The sequence below is a fragment of the Grammomys surdaster genome, unplaced genomic scaffold (assembly GCF_004785775.1).
Source record: "Grammomys surdaster isolate TR1022 unplaced genomic scaffold, NIH_TR_1.0 100, whole genome shotgun sequence".
In the NCBI taxonomy this organism is placed as follows: Eukaryota; Metazoa; Chordata; class Mammalia; order Rodentia; family Muridae; genus Grammomys; species Grammomys surdaster.
In genome coordinates, this window is record NW_021604579.1 from 8778808 (window position 1) to 8796224 (window position 17417).

The window sequence follows — 17417 nt, forward strand, 5'->3', positions numbered from 1 at the left end:
GGGTTTATGAGGAAGTCCAAAAGTAAAGGACATGCTGCCACAGGGACAATAAGCAAGGAAAGGCCAGACATTATAAAGTCCTTCATCCGCGCACAGATATAAAAGAGACAAGTAACTGTCTTACAAAGCATAGCCACTTTTTCTGTTTCCTAAGGTGGTTTGGTGTGGTTTGGTTTTAATCAAAGTCCAATCTTACTTTTCTACCCTGATCATTAGTATTTTTGAAAAGAGCTGGTTTGATGGGTGAGTAAAGGACTTAGTGCTCAAGCATGGGGACCTGAGCCTGGATCTCAGCACCCACGTCAAAAGCCTAGAGTGCTGGTGCGTAGCTGGACTCACAGTGCTGAGGCAACAGAGGAAGGAAGGTCCAACATACAGTCCTATCGTCACCCAGTTCTAGCCAAACCAGTGAGCTCTGGGTTCAACGGCAGTCCTTCTCAAAATGAAGTGGAGAGCAATTGAGGAAGACACCTGATGTTGACTTCTGGCTTCCATGTGCATGCACACATGCACAAACACACACAAACACATCAACACATATATACCACATACATACACAGACAGACACACACACACAATCTTTGGAAGGACAGCACTAGAAAATTGATTAGTAACAACGTAAGGTGGAGACCTTACAGGAAGCTTGCTATATAGTAGCTATGGTGACAGGCATACAGTATCTTTAATTTCACTGAGGCTTTATATTTTCCAGAATCAGAAGTTATTACCCCATTTTGCAGATGAAGATGCCAAGCCTAGAATTACCTGATGAGTCTGTCCGACTATAAAACCTGCATTTTCCTATTATCCTACCATTCTGTTTCTACTGAGTGAGGATGCTGACAGCATTCACTTTGAATATTCAAAGTAAGGGGTGACAATGGACTAAAATGCTCAGAACAAGTGTCCAAAAAAAAGTAGCCCTTAAAAATAGCAGAACACGGATTGTAGAAAATCAATATATGGTTAGGAGGCCATTGATCTAAGCTTCAGAGGTATTGCTAAAGAGTTAATGTTTATGCCTCCTCACCCACTAGATTCATATACTAGTTCTCAGAGTAACTGTAAACAGGACCTTTGGCCAAGTAATTAAGGTTAAATGAGGTCATGTGGATAGAATCCAATAATATTAGTATCCTAGTGAGAAGGAACAGAGAAAGCAGGCTCTCTGTGTATCTGATGTCAGATGAGGCAGTCCTCTGTATGCCAGAAAGAAGACCCTAGCCAGGACACGATCGTGCTGATACCCGGATCTTGGGCTTCCAGCCTCCAGAGAGAAGACAAAATTAATTAATTCATTTTTTAAAAAATCTATAAGAATAAGACTATTCTGTTGTTAGCAGCCTGAGCTGAGTAATATGAATATTACCAAAGAATAATGAGTAGAGCGGTTAGGGCCACTTCACAAGGTAAGTTTTGCCCTCTTTGTCAGTGAAGTCAGGAAGAGTAAGTGTTTCATTCAATGTTACAACTAATAAATGAAGCTGAGATTTCCACCCAAGCCAGCTAATGCCTTCTACTTTGCTAATAAATAACCCAGCCCAACATAGGAGATAATGTCTGCCATCCCCCTGAGGTCAGGTGCATGTTTGCTCACTGGCTCTCTCTCCATGTCAGTTTCTTGCTGATTTATGTCTGATTTTTCTAATCAGCTCTTGTTTCATTCTTGAAAGTCTGGTGAGATGCCAAGCCCAGTGACAGAACGTGGATGTGCAAGTTAGGATGACAACTCGTGGTACTGTGGCTGCTCAGGGATTTCTCAGCACTTTCATCTTGGATAAGATGAAGTAATTCTCATCCATGGTATAAGCAAAGTCTTTGCTCACATTCGTTGTCAGAGGCTTCTCTTTTCAATGCCTCCTTTAACCTGTAGAAGCATCCAGCATAGGCAATTGTCTAAACTTACTTTACAGGTGAGGCCAGGGAAACCCAAGGAAGATTTGAATCAATTGTGTGGCTATTTTCCTTGCTCTTTCCTCCTGCTCCTCCTGCTGCTGCTGCTCCTCCTCCTCCTGCCGCTGCTTCTTCTCTTCCTTCTTCTCCAATTCCTCCTCCCCTGTCCCTCCCCCTCCCCTGCCCGTCCCCCTCCCCTCCTCCTCCCCCTCCCTCTCCCTCTCTATCACACACACACACACACACACACACACACACACACACACAATCTCCTATCCTTCTTTCTCTTTCTGTCTTCTTATTTACACATGTGCCACTTTGATCTGAAAGGACATGTGTTGGCTTATAAGATAAAGAGTTAATGTTAAAATATCTCATGGCCAGAGAGAAGTAGATACATAAGAATAAAAAAGACTCCAGCAGAAAGTTAGTAAATTAAATGTGGTGTGTCTGAGAACGAACAGACAAGCTCGCCAGAGTTCTCTTTTATAGGAAAAACAGATGTGACAACCTTTGTCGCCTTTTCTACTGTCAACCAGGAGCTCTTTTCCAGCTTCTCCCAGCCCTTTCTCTGGATTGCCAGGTGTCTGGTTGTGGTGTCAGCTGCCAGCTATAACGAAAGATGGGCTGTGGATCCTGAAATCATACACTTGGAGCTTTCCTTTGCTCTTATCTGTTTCCTGGACCCAAATTGGATTGATTTTGGTTTGTTTTGGTTTTTTGTTTTGTTTTTTTTTATGGCAAAGCATGACAGTAACATGGAGAAGCTGTCTGAATGGAGTCCCTGTTTGTACATGAGATTTAGACAAGGTACCAAGAGAGCAGCTCCAAAGCAAGCCGTCCTTGCCTGCTGCCCTTCCGTGAAGGGCTACCTTGAGTCTCTGCAGTCTTCTCCCTCCCTTAGGTCTCAGGGTTGGGCATACAAGACTTTGTTTACTCCATGGCTTCCATCTTTTTGGTGAGGGTTTCCACAGTTCTGGCCAGAACCCCAATCTGGCAACAAACAGGAATCTGGAATGTCATTCTCATGTTTTGGTACTGACCATGAAATGGGAAACCATTCTTATCTACTTTCCCCTTCCCATCATCCCTTCCCATCAGTGAAGCCTTGCAGATGAGACAGCCACCGTGAGTACAAAGGGAAGGGCCCTACTCAAGCCATTCTCCCCAAACATACCCACATCCACCAAACACTGTCTGTTCAGAATACCAAATAGCACATCCAGCCATCCCAAACTGACATCAAATTCAGTAACACCCCGCCTTCCTTGCCATACACACACATTGAATAGATGAATGAGGATGTCCTATGAGTTGCTTTACCACCGACGCAGACCATTCCTTCCTCAATATCCAGGAAAGAGGAAAACTCTCTCCCCTCCTTTACTTTGCAGCCCTGTGGGTTCAAGCAGGTTATGAATGTAAAAGCATCTTGCTGCAATGGTGAAAGACAGGTTTGTAAGACTGCGAGTGGAAGTCTTGAGTTCAGTATTTGAAAATATCAAGATAAAATGTAATATTATTTTAAGAATTAGACCATTTTAGGAGCTGGATAAATAGCTCAATCAGTTAAGTGCATGCAAGGACTTGAGTTAACCCACAGAACCTATGATACAACAACAACAACAAAAGAACAGTCATGGTATCATGTTCTTATAATCCTAGCGCTGAGGAGGCAGAGACAGGTAGATCCTTGGGGCTCACTAGCCACCAGCCCTACCTACTGGTTAAGTTCCCAGCCCGTGAAAGAATCTATCTCAAAAAAAAAGGTGGTGCATGAGAAATGACACCAAGGTTATCCTCATACCTACACACACATGAATATATACATATGTCTGCATACACACACACTATATATACATGTATATATTATACTTTTAAGATAATTAGGCCAGTACAATGAAAATATAAGGATCTACCAGAGTCTTGCTCTAGCATTGGCTGCAGGACTTTCTGTGTATCAGGACAGTCTGTGTCTTAGGTGATGCCATAAAGGGGATTATTAGTGCTTCTTGCCTTCCTGAGTGTTGTGAGATTGGATGAGATGCTAATATGCTTGTGAGTTGTTGAAGTGATACCGGTTCAGGATATTACTGTGGCCATTCAGAAGATAGGATGCTGTAAGCAGGGGATTTATAAAGGAAAAGCAAATAGTCAACACCCTGTGATAAGCCAGCTTTGCTTTCTAGTCTGCCTTCCAGATGTTTTGTTTAGTTATCTACGTACATCTCAGCAAAAGCTGATTAACTCTCTCAGACATCAGTGTCTAACTGTTATTAATGCTCGAGCTGATCAAATTACATTGCCACAGATCCAACTTGTGCTGTTAATATTAGATTTTGGATTCCGGTCTATAATGAATGATTTTTTCCTCCATGCATTGGAAAAATTGGTTAGCTGAGTTCATAAGAAAGTTTAATTAGCAAGCTGTTTGTGAAAATAGCGGTGGTGAATCATCACTCAAAATGAACTAACATTTCTCAGGGTTGAGTTTGTTCTTCTCTTCCTTGAGCAGCCATGCAGGATCCTTTTGTTTGTCAAGCTGGCACATGCTGCCCACTTGAACTGCACCATGTAATAAACTAATAACAAAACCAACAGATTCTTAAAGCTAGAAGGAAGGGGAGGGTGTCTGCATTTGTGCGTATGTGTCTATGTCTTCCAGAGAAATATCACAGACTTCCTGGAATGCAGCACTGTGCAACGTAGAAACATAGTAATTAAAAGCTAAACTGCCCTAAATACACCCCCAACCTTCATAGCTGTACAACAGGTATTATCACCTTCTTCTCCTCAGTTTCCTCACTTCTAAAAGAAAAACATTCATAGAATTCTTGTATAGGTATGGGTAAAATACAGCAGATATGGCATGTAGTAACATTCTTATACCAGTTCTATGAGGTGTACACTTTTTGTTTTGTTTTGTTTTGTTTTTGTTTTGTTTTTGTTTTTTGAGACAGGGTTTCTCTGTGTAGCCCTGGCTGTCCTGGAACTCACTCTGTAGACCAGGCTGGCCTCGAACTCAGAAATCCGCCTGCCTCTGCCTCCCGAGTGCTGGGATTAAAGGCATGCACCACCACCGCCTGGCAGAGGTGTACATATTATTATCCCTAGTTTACATTTGAGAAAATATGTTTTTTTAAAAAAGGCTAACTGATTCAAGGTCACGTGTCTTCTAAGTAGCATGGAGGTTAAACCATGTGTGTTTGACTCCAAAGCCTTTATTTTTTATCTTCTACACTAATAACCTCCCAGAGTCAGATGTCAATATAGATACATTCTCTCCCCTTGCCCTCCCCTGTGTGTGTATACATGTGCACCTCATTGCATTAGAACCAAGTTATACCAACATTAAAACGTATCTTCAGCTTTCCGATCCCTTCTCCACTACAGCTCTATGCTGTATCTAGCTGGTCTAAGAAGCATGAATGTATGATGTCTTCTGAGAAGCAGAATCACAGACAGTGGCAAGGGAAAAGAAAATATGTTCTTGAGGAAGTAAATATCTCTGGCTTGCTCCCCTAGTTTTCTTCTGGCCCTCTCTTATCTCATAAGAAGTATCTCAGTATTGAGAGTTGTCTTATAGTAATTATATAGTAATCAGGTAATGATCAGTCCTGTTTCAGAGAGTAATGTTCACTTAGGAATCCCATTGGTCTTTCCCAAAACTGTGTAATCTGCAGTGAGGGGTTGTTTTGTTTTGTTGTTGTTTGTTATTGTTGTTGCTGTTGTTTGATTGGTTTTTTGGATAGAAGAAAGGGGGTTCTGTGACAAAATGAGTTTGGGGAAAATGAAGAGAACCAAGAAAAGGGCATTTCTTTTAAAACCCTTCTTCTGTGCTAACATGCATTAGGGACTTGAAGGGAATGATAGAATTGTGGGATTGTCCTAGGTGTGATAGATGGGTAAGCAAGAGGTCTTGTGTCTCACCTGCTCCTAGGAGGAACAGAAAGTGATACCTGATGGATCCTTCTCAATAGGACAGGTGCAGTCCCTTCATGTACTGTGCATTTTGAAAAGCTGTTGAGCACTGGGCATGCCCTGGGCATGATTCAGCCATGGGTTCATTTAGCCACCTAATAATCAGAATGGTATTCCATTTTCCATTTCAGATCAACCTGTGCCATTAGGTGTTCACAGCTTGCCATTCTTGCATGTTCCTGGGCATTCCTTTATTTTCATGCTCAGTGCCATGGGGATGCTCATTGTTTGCTAGGATTAGCCATTCTCTGACATTCATCTCAGACAGTCGAAGGTGGCTTTCCTCTTCCATTCCTACACTACAGACCTATTTCTACATAAGTGCTTCTGTCCTTGGGTGTCCTCTTACCTCAGTCTCTTACCCTTACAAGCTCAATGTTGTTGTGGTTGTCATTTGTTAAGACAGATATACTATTGCTTCTTTCAAGAATTTAAAGAGTTTTTTTCTTTTAAAAGATTTTTTTGGAGTCAAACAAAGCTGTCAGATCACAAAGGTGGGCATCATGTCTGGTTTCTTCCTGAAAATGAACTCTTCCATGGTGGGAATGAGAGAGTTTGTCTTCACATTAACAAGGCTGTCACTGGTAGATCCAAGGCCAGAGAAGCCCAACCTCTTATTGCAGAAAGGACACACTGATAGGTTTCCAAGGTCCTGCTTCAGCTAATATTTTGACATCCTGACTTACCTCTGTACAAGCCTTTATCTTATCTCCTTTAGTGAGAACAAAAACATCTTTCTTCAGTCTGTTCCAGTAGGTTTCTATTCAGCTAATATTTATGAAGCACTACTTTGTGCCAAGCCCTCTCACACAACTTATCTCATTTAATCTACATTTCAACATGACATCAGCGGCTTCCACATGCCCTTTATAAGGATGGTGTCTGGTGGGGGAGCTTTAAAAGTCGTTGTTGTCTTAGTTCTATTCACCTACAGACACTTTATACACGAAGTTTCATTTTGCCCAAAGGCTAATTACAGAGAACACAATTAGTATTAATCTGATAGTTCTTTCTGCCTCTTCTCTTTTTGTTGCTAAACCATTGTCTTTAACATCTGCAGCACTTCTGGAATCACCTGTTGGTTTGCATCCACTCTGGGTGGGAAGTCTTGTCTATCTGACACCCAGACCTTTGTTTCCTGTGAGAATAAACCAATGAAGAATTAAGAATTCTGGATCATTTCTATGGCTAGCTGGGAGTTTGCCAAAAATCCTCCTCTTTTTGTTTCAAGCCTGTTAAAAATATTTTTAAATGTATGACTATTCATTCCTGTCTTGTAAGAATATTCTGAGCATAATTTAATTTAAAGTGGCTTTGATTAAGAATCTTTCGTTGCCCCAGGGTCATTCATCTGAACACTCCTTATTTTCAGTACAATAAATTCTGAAGGTGAGATAGTTGTCACTGAGGCTCCCATTGTCCTCAGTACATTACCCAGAATATTTTTCCTTTTCAGCCCTTTTTTAACCAAGCACTTGATACTAGCTTTTTATCTTATGAATTTCTATTCTTTCTTGCACAACAGAAGAAAAATAGGACTCAGATTGGTTCAGTTTTTCATTTGTTGAAGTTTATTATTGAAATTTATATTTGAAGAGCTGTCACTTGGAGCAAGTTATTTTATAGGACAAACCAAAGGGAATAAAAAAAAAAGATCTCTTTTGAGAAATGAATTGCTTGGTTTTTCTTATTGTATAATGTACATTTCTGTCTGGGGAGACTCTAGAAATGGGTATCTACATGCTGTGGGTTCCCTGGTGCTTTACCCAAACAGTGGGGGCATCACACTTCACATCCACATGATACAATCTCTGCAAGCAGGGCGTTCTAGTAGAAACCTTTTGGGGGGTTGGCATTAGATGGACTCATTTGAGGATCCAGACCTGGGTGTGCATTTCCTTGATTTTAAATGGTAGTGATAATGTTTGCATTATAGGGTGATTTTAAGGAGTAGGTTAGGACATCAAAACAGTTGGTATAATGAGTGGCACTCAAAATAATAAAATCCTGGTACTATTCATTCACTTATTGAATTCATTTATTTAATATATTAAACAGAAATTTACTAACAGTCTACTATATATCAGGCACTGGTCTTACTAACATTAACTATCCCCATGTCCTCACCCTAAAGGAGGCCTCCAGTCTATTGAGGAATATATTCAGTTCAACAAGCATATTTTAAATACTTACTTGGGCCAAGCACTTCATTTATTGTCCTGATGCCGCATAATTATAAAAATGGAAAATGACACCTACTTATGAATCCAGAATGCAGCCTCTGGAAATAACTACAGACTGGCTTAAGGCCATGTTAAATACTTTGGGAATTCAGAATAAGGATGGTAGGATCTTACACTTTCAACAGTGTTTACTGAAAACAAACCCCCTCAAGACTTCATATTCCTGAATGACTCTCAATTCTCTGCCAAAGGTCTAGAGAAATCTTGTATCCACCTCTGAGGATGAATTCAGCTTAGATCCAGTAGTGATAGTACAGGGCAATACCAACAACTAGCAACACTGGGGATGCAATGGCTGCAAACTTAGTGGAGGGTCTTTCCTCTTGAGGGCTTAGGTGCTTATTCTGTCTCATCCTTCCAGTGTCCTTCTCTGCCTGTAACCTGAATATGTCTAATCAGTCTTTTCAAATTAATCTGATCTCAAGAATCACATCTTCAGCTGGGCGGTGGTGGCATACGCCTTTAATCCCAGCACTTGGGAGGCAGAGGCAGGCAGATTTCTGAGTTCGAGGCCAGCCTGGTCTACCGAGTGAGTTTCAGGACAGCCAGGGCTATACAGAGAAACCCTGTCTCGAAAAAAAAAAATCACATCTTCAAAAAAAAACAAACAAATCAAAACAAAGTTCGTTCCTTCTCAATATTGTATAGCACTAAACCATACTCAACTCTCATTGTTAATTCACTGACATGACCTTCCTGCTGGAGCACAAGCCCTGGCTTCTTTGTTGGTCCTCACTTCCTGCATCTGTAGATTTTAAGATGATTGGTCTGACAGACTTTTCTCAAAATGGCAATTTATAATCCAGCTGGATCCCGTTTGACATGCACAGCCAAGCTGGGCGATGTCAACTAAGAGAAAGAATGAAACCTTGGAGACAGTGCTATAAAACCCAGGTTTCTCAGGCACATGGCAGTAAGTCAGGGGCTTAGTGTACAAGTCAGTGTGTGCTCAGAACCCACATGCAGCAAGAGTTCATTAGCCCTAGAGTCAGGGGGCTCAGCTGCTGGTCTCTAATCACATAGAATTGCAAATATTTGAGTAATAAAGTAATTAAAGTTGCTGGGCCCTTAGTAAATGCTCAATAGATGTCTCCTATTTTCTCCCTTAAAATTCAGGGCAAACTGAAACTGTTGTGAGCACTAACTTGGGACTAAGATAAATATAATATAGAACCTTCGAGTCCTTCTAATAAAAGTGATCTTATGGGCTTTCTCTTGGTAAGGGGTAGATCTGTCCCCTGTGTATGCAGTTCTGGCTTTTTACACTTCACAAGGTACCCTACCACCTTATAAAATCAATCTCTGAAAGCTCTTTATCAGGCTAAAACAAACAGCCCCCTATCTCACTTCTGCCTGATCCTCTTCTCTTCTCTTGGGTCACAGCAAGTGCACCCATGGCTTTCTATGACAACCTTTCAAGCGTGAGGTAATGGAGTATCTCTGGAGTCTTCTCTCCTGTGGGCTCACCTTCCACGGGTCTTCTGAGGCTGTCATATGAGATCTGGTTCCTGATCACTTACCAGCTTCCTTCAGGCATGAGTGAGGCTCTGCTCTTCTTCTTGATCCCTTTCTCGTTGGTATGTGGGAGAGTGGTTAAGGGGAAGTAAATACACATGAAGATAGAAAACACTGTCATACATTCACTCAACAAATGTTTCCTGGATAACTAACAATGCCAGGGCTCTTTGAGGGCCCAGGGACAAAGATGAACAAGACATCGGCATGCTCTCAAGTTGCTCCCAGTCTAGTGGGGTACAGAGAAACTCATTAAGTGGTAGTTTGGAAGGCTCAGGAGATATCTCAAGTAACAAAGAGCTTCCTTTGCAAGCACAAGGCCCTGAATTTGATCCCCAGAATCAATGTGTTTAAAAAACTCACAGCCGGGAATGGTAGTCTGTACTTATAGCTTCCATGCTTGGAGAGGAGGAGACATATAGCTCCCTGGGGTTTACTACCCAGCCAGCCTAGCCTACTCATGAGTTTCAAACCAGTGAGAGGCAGTGTCTAAGAAATACAGATAAAGAAATAATGGGTAGCAGCTGAGGAGCAACATGAAGGATTTCCTAAGCACTCACACAAACACATGCACCCACACACATACAAACATGCACACACAGAAGAGGTGAGTTTGAAAGGGCTTGTTGGTCAGAGAGAAGGCCAATGTGGTTTTACAATGTCTTCCTGTTTTCAGTCACTTGACAAGAGTGATATGGATTGCCTTCAGTCCTGTTGTAGCTCTAACAGAGTACATTCCTGCTTCTGAGCCTTTAAACATGAGTTACCTTCTCCTTAGAATGTCCTACCCCCAGATAGGGCTAACTGTCTGACTCTCTTCTCTCTAGTGTCTGTCTTTATGTTCCCTGAGTCGTGACGCCTTCCCTGACCTCCGAATAAAAATTTGCAGACATGTCCCAGCACTGCTGTTCCCTTGTCTCTGTCTTATTTTCTCCCTAGGATTCACCATTCTCTGACAGCCTTTACATTCTGTCAATATGTCTTGGCTGTCTTCTGTACTCTCAATCAGAATACCAATCCAATGATGATAGAAACGAAGATGTGCTGTTTGTTGTTCTCTTCTGTGTTTCCAGGGAACATAACTGTACCTGACATACAGTGGGTGCCCAGTGAATGCCTGTGGAATAAGTGTAGGCTTGGGGTTCAGTTCTCAAGCTGGGATGTCATCACTTTGGTGGGTAAACCCTCTCAAATGCTATCCTTTATTCAAAGCTCCTCTCTGTTCCTCTTCCTTCAGAAATCTTTCCCTACTCTTCTTAGTGAAAATTAGTGTCCAGTGTACAGCTTTGTTTATTCTTGGCTCTTGCTGGTTCTTAGACTTGTATTTCTCTTCACATAAGGAGCATCCTAAACCCAAGAACATCTCAGGGTCCACCCAAAGTGTACATCTTATAGCAAGTACCTGTTCTATGTGAATTTGTGTGCTTATATAAAAGACAAGCATCAGAATCATTCTCCACTTTGGGAGGATATTAGGAGATAATGTCACCAAGACAGCATGAAAACTAACACCTAACAGGGTGTGAGGGAAGAAAAAGACAGCAATACCTACTGAGGTTCTGTTAGAGGCCAGACACTTTACATGAATTGTTTCATATAAAGCTCCCACTAGCCCCTTGAAGAAACTTGATGCTGTCTTCTAAAACAGAATTCCAAAACAGAGTCAAAGGGGGATTCGAAGTTTGGAGGCCAAAAGAAATAGCATATATTTAGAAAACTGTGAGAGTTTGACTTCCCATTTATTAGATGTGTGGTTTTCCCAGAGACCAAGGCACAGGCAGGTTAATCACACACAGCCAGGGACACAGAACAGTATTCAGAACTGAGACTGAAACCCAACTTGCCATCTAATATCTAATCCAACTTGCCAATTATTCTTCTTGTTTTTCCATAAGCATTTGAACCCTTCAAGGATCACACTGAGACACAGATGCTGATTCAGGCGATCTGGGGTGGGAAGGGCCCGAGGATCTGCATTTCTTGTAGATGATGCCAGCAAGGGTACTACAGGGAGTGTGCTTGAAATAGCAACGATGCGTAGTCTAGGGCAACTCTGTCAACTACCGAAAGAAAGGAAGTCCCTGACTCATTGCTGACAATGACACTGGGTTTTCAATAGGAAAGCTGAGTTTCAGGCTGATCAACACTGTTAAATCCCCAGAGGATGGCAGAAGGCACACAACCATATTTTCAAGACTTCATGGTATCCTGTTCTGGTGAGAGCAAAGGTGTCCTGTCAAGACTTACCAGATGTCAGACTCTTCTAGGCATGTTAAGCTGAGGGCAGCCACTGTGGAGGGAAAGCATGAACTGGAGTGTCACTAAAAGTGTTCATGCAAGTCCTAGCCCTAGAGCCTAGCAGCTCCTTAACTTGGAACAGGTCATTTTACCACTTCTTAAACCTCATTCTTCCATGTGTGCACCATGGGCCAATGGTGCCCATTTCACGTAGGATAAAATGAAGTAACATGAGTAAGCCACTTAGCACAGTGCCTGGCACAAAGTGTCATTGAATAAATTATAACAGCTATTAGTCCCCCTGTTCATATAATCCTCACAGTGATCCTTTGATTATGAGGATTAAAGGATTAGCTCTCTTTTTCCAGACAAGGGAACAGGCTGAAGGAGCTTAAATGACTTAACGAAGGTTATACAGCAAGTGTGGTTATGAGCCACAGGCAGTAGCAGGCACACTCTTTCTGCCTCTCCCGGTATGTTCAGACAGACTCGGGAAAGATATCTCAGAACTGGCAGCCAGGGCATCCTGAGATTTGAAGTTGAATGCTGTTAACCCGATGTGTGAATTATCACCAAGCAGGTGATCTTGAGGTGACAGGAGACTTTATCATGTGCTTTGAAAACAGGATTTCAGCTTGAGCTAGGGGTTCTGATGGCCACAAAAATCCCTTACTCAACTCAGAAGTTTTCATCAACAGCAACTGCCCATCTGGCTGCCCCCCTCGGGGGCTCTGCAGATGAGATGAGCCGGTGTGAGCTTTCTGGAGAAGGGTGATTCTCACAGGGAAAGAGCAAAGTGTGCAAGTTGGCAGTACAGAAATGCTGAGGCTCCTTCCGGCCAGCTTTTTTGCTGCTGTTGTCAGCCATGAGGTCAGAATAATCCTAGAACCCTGAAGACCCAGCAAAGTCCTGAGAAACAGGAGTCTTAAGGGGCTGTGATTGAACAGTTTCCAGAGCTTGGACAAGGTAAAAAAAAAAAAAAAAAAGCTTAACAGAAACTACATAAAACAATTTACATTCTCTTAAATGAGTCCAAAAAGCCTCAGTTGTTAGTAATATCTTACTTTAAAGAGGGAACTGTGACAATGGCGAACAGCAGTCAGAGCTAAAAGGTCGTCAGCCTCTGGACCTAGAGACAAGTCTGGCCTCTGTCTGTTTTTCTAGATAAAGTTGTTTTGGACCACAGCCATTTTTTTGGTTCAGATAGTGTCTCTGGCTCACACATAATGGCATGGTTATTGTAACAAGGACTATGACCTACCAAGCCCAAATTGTTTACTACCTTACCCTACACGTTAAAACAAGCAGACAAATGCCTACTCAAATCCTGATGGATCAAAATTTTAGTTTTGTGATGTTGGGAAGAATTACAGTTTTCTCTGACCTTCAGTTCACTCGTTTCTGTAAGATGATACTTTTCTCTCTTCACATAGCATTGCCTTGTAAAGCAAACGTGATATGGAATGACGGGAAAGCACTTCGTACGCTCAGCCTCGTTGTGGCTCTGGGCTGGGGTGACTCTTGTCATTTACTTGATCTGCATTTCAGGCGAACCCAGAACACAAAAAGAGATGGTAGATGAGAAATGACACCAAGATTATCCTCATACCTCCCCATATGCACACCCTGCGTGAGTGGTGTCAGGGTCTCTCCTTCTTCATGAATGCAAACTTGATCCCCCAGTTACTTCCTCTTTGTCTCTTCTTCCAAATATGCAAAACATGCTCTGCTTAAACACCTTCCAAGGACCTACTGTGTTCAGGGATATAATCTTCCATAAATTAATTCTTGTGAAAAGGAATGTTTGGCTACTAAATGGAGAGTTTTGACATATAACCTATAGCCAAATAGAAATGTTTTCTATCATAGTAGGAGGGCACATAGCAAGAGGAAATATTCTCTCTCCATGTGTGCAAATGCCCACGCTATATCAAAACATAAATATTCAGGTTCATATTTAGGAGAACAGTTTTCAAAACAAGAACCTGTTTAAGCCAAAATATATGGACGTGATTTAAGCTGTGGCTATTATGCATACAGTTTTCTCTTGGAAACTACATTTCGAATTCTATGTTTCTATCCCAAACTACCTAGAATGCTTCCTACCAGTGCATGGTAAGTGGAGACGCCCCACCCTTGCCAGCTGGACAGGACTGCTGAAGGCTGATCAGATGTGGGCATCAAGGAGCCAGATACTGTAGCCTAAGATTTTAGAAACAGTCTTTATTCTCTACTATCTCTTTCTTAAATAAAGATAAGTTAGTAAGCAGAACTTGAATGACTGCTCAACTTGCCAATCAAAGTAAACATAAATTTAGAACAAAAATAAAGTTTAATGTACACTTCTTAAAATATTGTTGTCATAACTATATGCTCACATTTTGTTACCATTGATAAAGGGAGAAGATATCACTAAAAGAAAAAAGAAAATGACTGTTATCTCTGGACTGCAGATATATGCAGAAGCTCTGGGCCCCAGACTGTGGTGTCCCCTGAGCCCTCTCAGCATGGCAACTCTCTCGGTCCTTATGGAAAAAAAAGAGCATTGGCATTCTTTACGAATGTTTCCCATCTGTAGCTTCCTGTATATGCTTACACTCAGGACTGCTGAACCAAAACCCACCACCAATGCTTTGCCATCAAAATTCAAACACAAAATTCTTGTTTGTTTTACTCTCCTCAAGTATTAAAACAGTTCCTTTAAAAAAAATGTAGTTTGGGATTTTCTCATTTTTGTTCTGGAACTTAATCTTCTCTGGGTTATTTTTTTTCAAAAAGGGAATGCTTAGGTACTTGAAGCATTTTTATTAGACATAGCTGGACTCCTGTGATGCTGTGAGGTATGTGTGAAGAAAGCCTGCTCACGAACTAGGCTAACTGCAGGTAGTTTCATTGTGCTGCCGAGTTACCTCCTATCTTCCCCTTCACAGGCCAGCTCCTCCATCTCTGGCCTCTTCTTCAATACAGAGCTCTGTTCTAGAATTTTCAGTTTATTTTATACTGAGAAGAATCTTCCTTTGTGAGTTTACATTCTTCTGAGTTTTGGTTTTCCCTGAAACACTTTTTATCCTTGATGCTAAATGAAGTCTCTCTAAACCCTGGACAGGTAATGATAACACAGGAGAGCTAATTATAGTGGGAGCCAGGGGGATGGTCCACTGGGGATGATACAGGCTGGGGGTTGATGTCACACATCTTGCTGGACTGGAGTCCTTTTCCTCGCTTAACCTTCAGATACTCCTGGGACCTACGCCTGAGTTTTCCTTCCTCCAGAAGCAAATATCTAAGACTAAATTTAGAGTGCAAAACCTAAAATCACAATATATATTTTGATAGCCGTTAATATATGAGTAGTTTTACAAAGAAAGAATAGTATAATGGGAACATACGCCATACATGTATTTCATGAACATGATGAATACAAACATTTTTCGGAATGATCAAGTTCACTGTTAGCAGTGGAGGTCTTATTTGTTTGTTTTATATTCTATTTTAGATTTTATTCAAATTATATTAGACTAGAAAATGACCCATTCAACTGGTTTCCTAGAACTCCTACAGCAGGTTGGTCATAGACATAATTGCTTTAAAATGTTCTTTAGAAGCAGTTCAACTTGGTACATGACTAGTTTTTTAAAGTGATTATAGGAATATTATATATGCAAGATAAATATGACTGAGATATTTGCATGATGAAAATGGATTTAATTAGGTGAATTTAGTTAGGCTTGATGAGGTGGAGACAAATTTAGGAGAGATTATATTTTTAAACCAATGAAATTAGTCTCTTATATTTTTGTATTTGCAAAATGGCATTTCTGAGAACATGTGACAGGGTCTTGTAATACAACTCTTTCTCGCACGCACATGTGGGCACACCCGTGCACACACACACACACACACACACACACAGAAAGAGAAAGAGACATACATACCAAACTTGCAGAATAAAACAAAAAGCAAAGGGTCACAGGGTCACGGCAGCAGGAGTGCCCCCCATGCCTCACAATCGGTTCTCGTTCATAGGGCAACATCTCTGGCTGGTGATGAGCCAGTCTAGCAAAGTTTGCCTCTGTCTTTCCTGTTCAACAGAAGACATTGGCATTTGGGGTTTTCATTTGATGAGCAAATGTCATTGAGTTCCCTCTCTGTTCTCTTTGCTTCTATCCTATAACAATAAAAAAGATACCCATTTTCTGATCCAGAACCCAACTTGTTTTCCCAGGTTCCCTCCTACAACCAAAACAAACACAGACATTTACCAGCAAAACAGAAGCTGTTGGAAACAATTTTTTGGCTGCTGAAATGGGCTCCTGTCACCGGGACGTGGCAGGCTTTTTGCTGTATTATCTCCCAGCCCTGGCCCCAGTACACTAAAGAGAGCTTTATGTAATCAGTCTTCCCTGACATGTGACATCCTGTCATTTCCCTCCCCTTCGGCTCTGCTACCACCCACAAATCAATCACATTGCCTGAGAAGTTCAAGCTGGCTCTGCAGCCACCACAAGCACTGTGTTTCTTAAAGAGTATGTCAGAAAATGTAAAGTTTCCTAATGATATTTCTGGCTGATGACACATGGCAGAGCTGATGGACTATTTATAATCAGTGGCACGATCGCAAGTACATTATTTTTATTTCACTTAGGGGGGAGCCCTGTCACTTGCTACCTCTTTGTAGACAAGTTGATATCATCTCCGCCTAAAGTAGCTAAATCCTCTTTGCCGAGTGCATTTGTGCTTTCCCCTTTGTGTGTTAGGAGCTTCTCCGTTCTTTCTGAAAGAAACCCTTGCCCTTCCTTTTCTTTATTGTTCTTTGGCTCCTGGGATGATGAGGGCAAAGAATGATTTGTAGCAACTGCTCTAAATTCTGGCCATGCTTGCATCCTTGACTAAAACTGTCTCTGGTCCTCTCTGCTCAGATGCTGCTATTCGCCCTGACTGTGGGTGTGGCTGGCATGACCAAGACAATAGACTCAGCTACTGAGTCTAGTGCTTGTCCCAATTTTACAGGATTGAGCACCTACTATGTTCTTTGTTGAGCACCTGCTATGATCTAGGCAATGTACTTGGTAGGCATTTTATGTACATTATCTCACTAAACTCTCTCAGAGTCGGCCAGCGGTAAGTGCTGTTATCCCCTGAGAAGAGATCTGGGAGACATGGACAGTAAATGACTTCTTTCCAAAATGACCCAAATGACCAAGACTCTACACAAGTCCCTTAACAAACTGCATGCCACCCTTCCACTCTCTGGTACTGGATCTTCCTGATCATGCTGCCTGCCCCTATATATCAGGTGTGACTATTCAAAGGCATTTACTATTTTTAGTTTGGATGATGAGAGCTCCTATGAGTTCAAAGCCCCATACCCAGAATGAGAATTGTTGGGAGTTGGAAACCTCTCATCCTAGGGTGAACCCCAAGGAAAAGAAATCCTAGACCAGAGGAGGGTTTTAATACATGGCCCATGGGAAGTGTGGCTTCTGCAAAGATATTGAGTTCTCTCTCTCTCTCTCTCTCTCTCTCTCTCTCTCTCTCTCTCTCTCT

At 41.7% G+C, this 17417-nt stretch overlaps 1 protein-coding gene across 11 annotated transcripts in view; it reads left to right on the forward strand.

The window, feature by feature from the left end:
* Positions 1-17417, forward strand: part of Elavl4 (ELAV like RNA binding protein 4) — a 138437-nt gene that overhangs the window by 97649 nt on the left and 23371 nt on the right. The window lies entirely within an intron of this gene.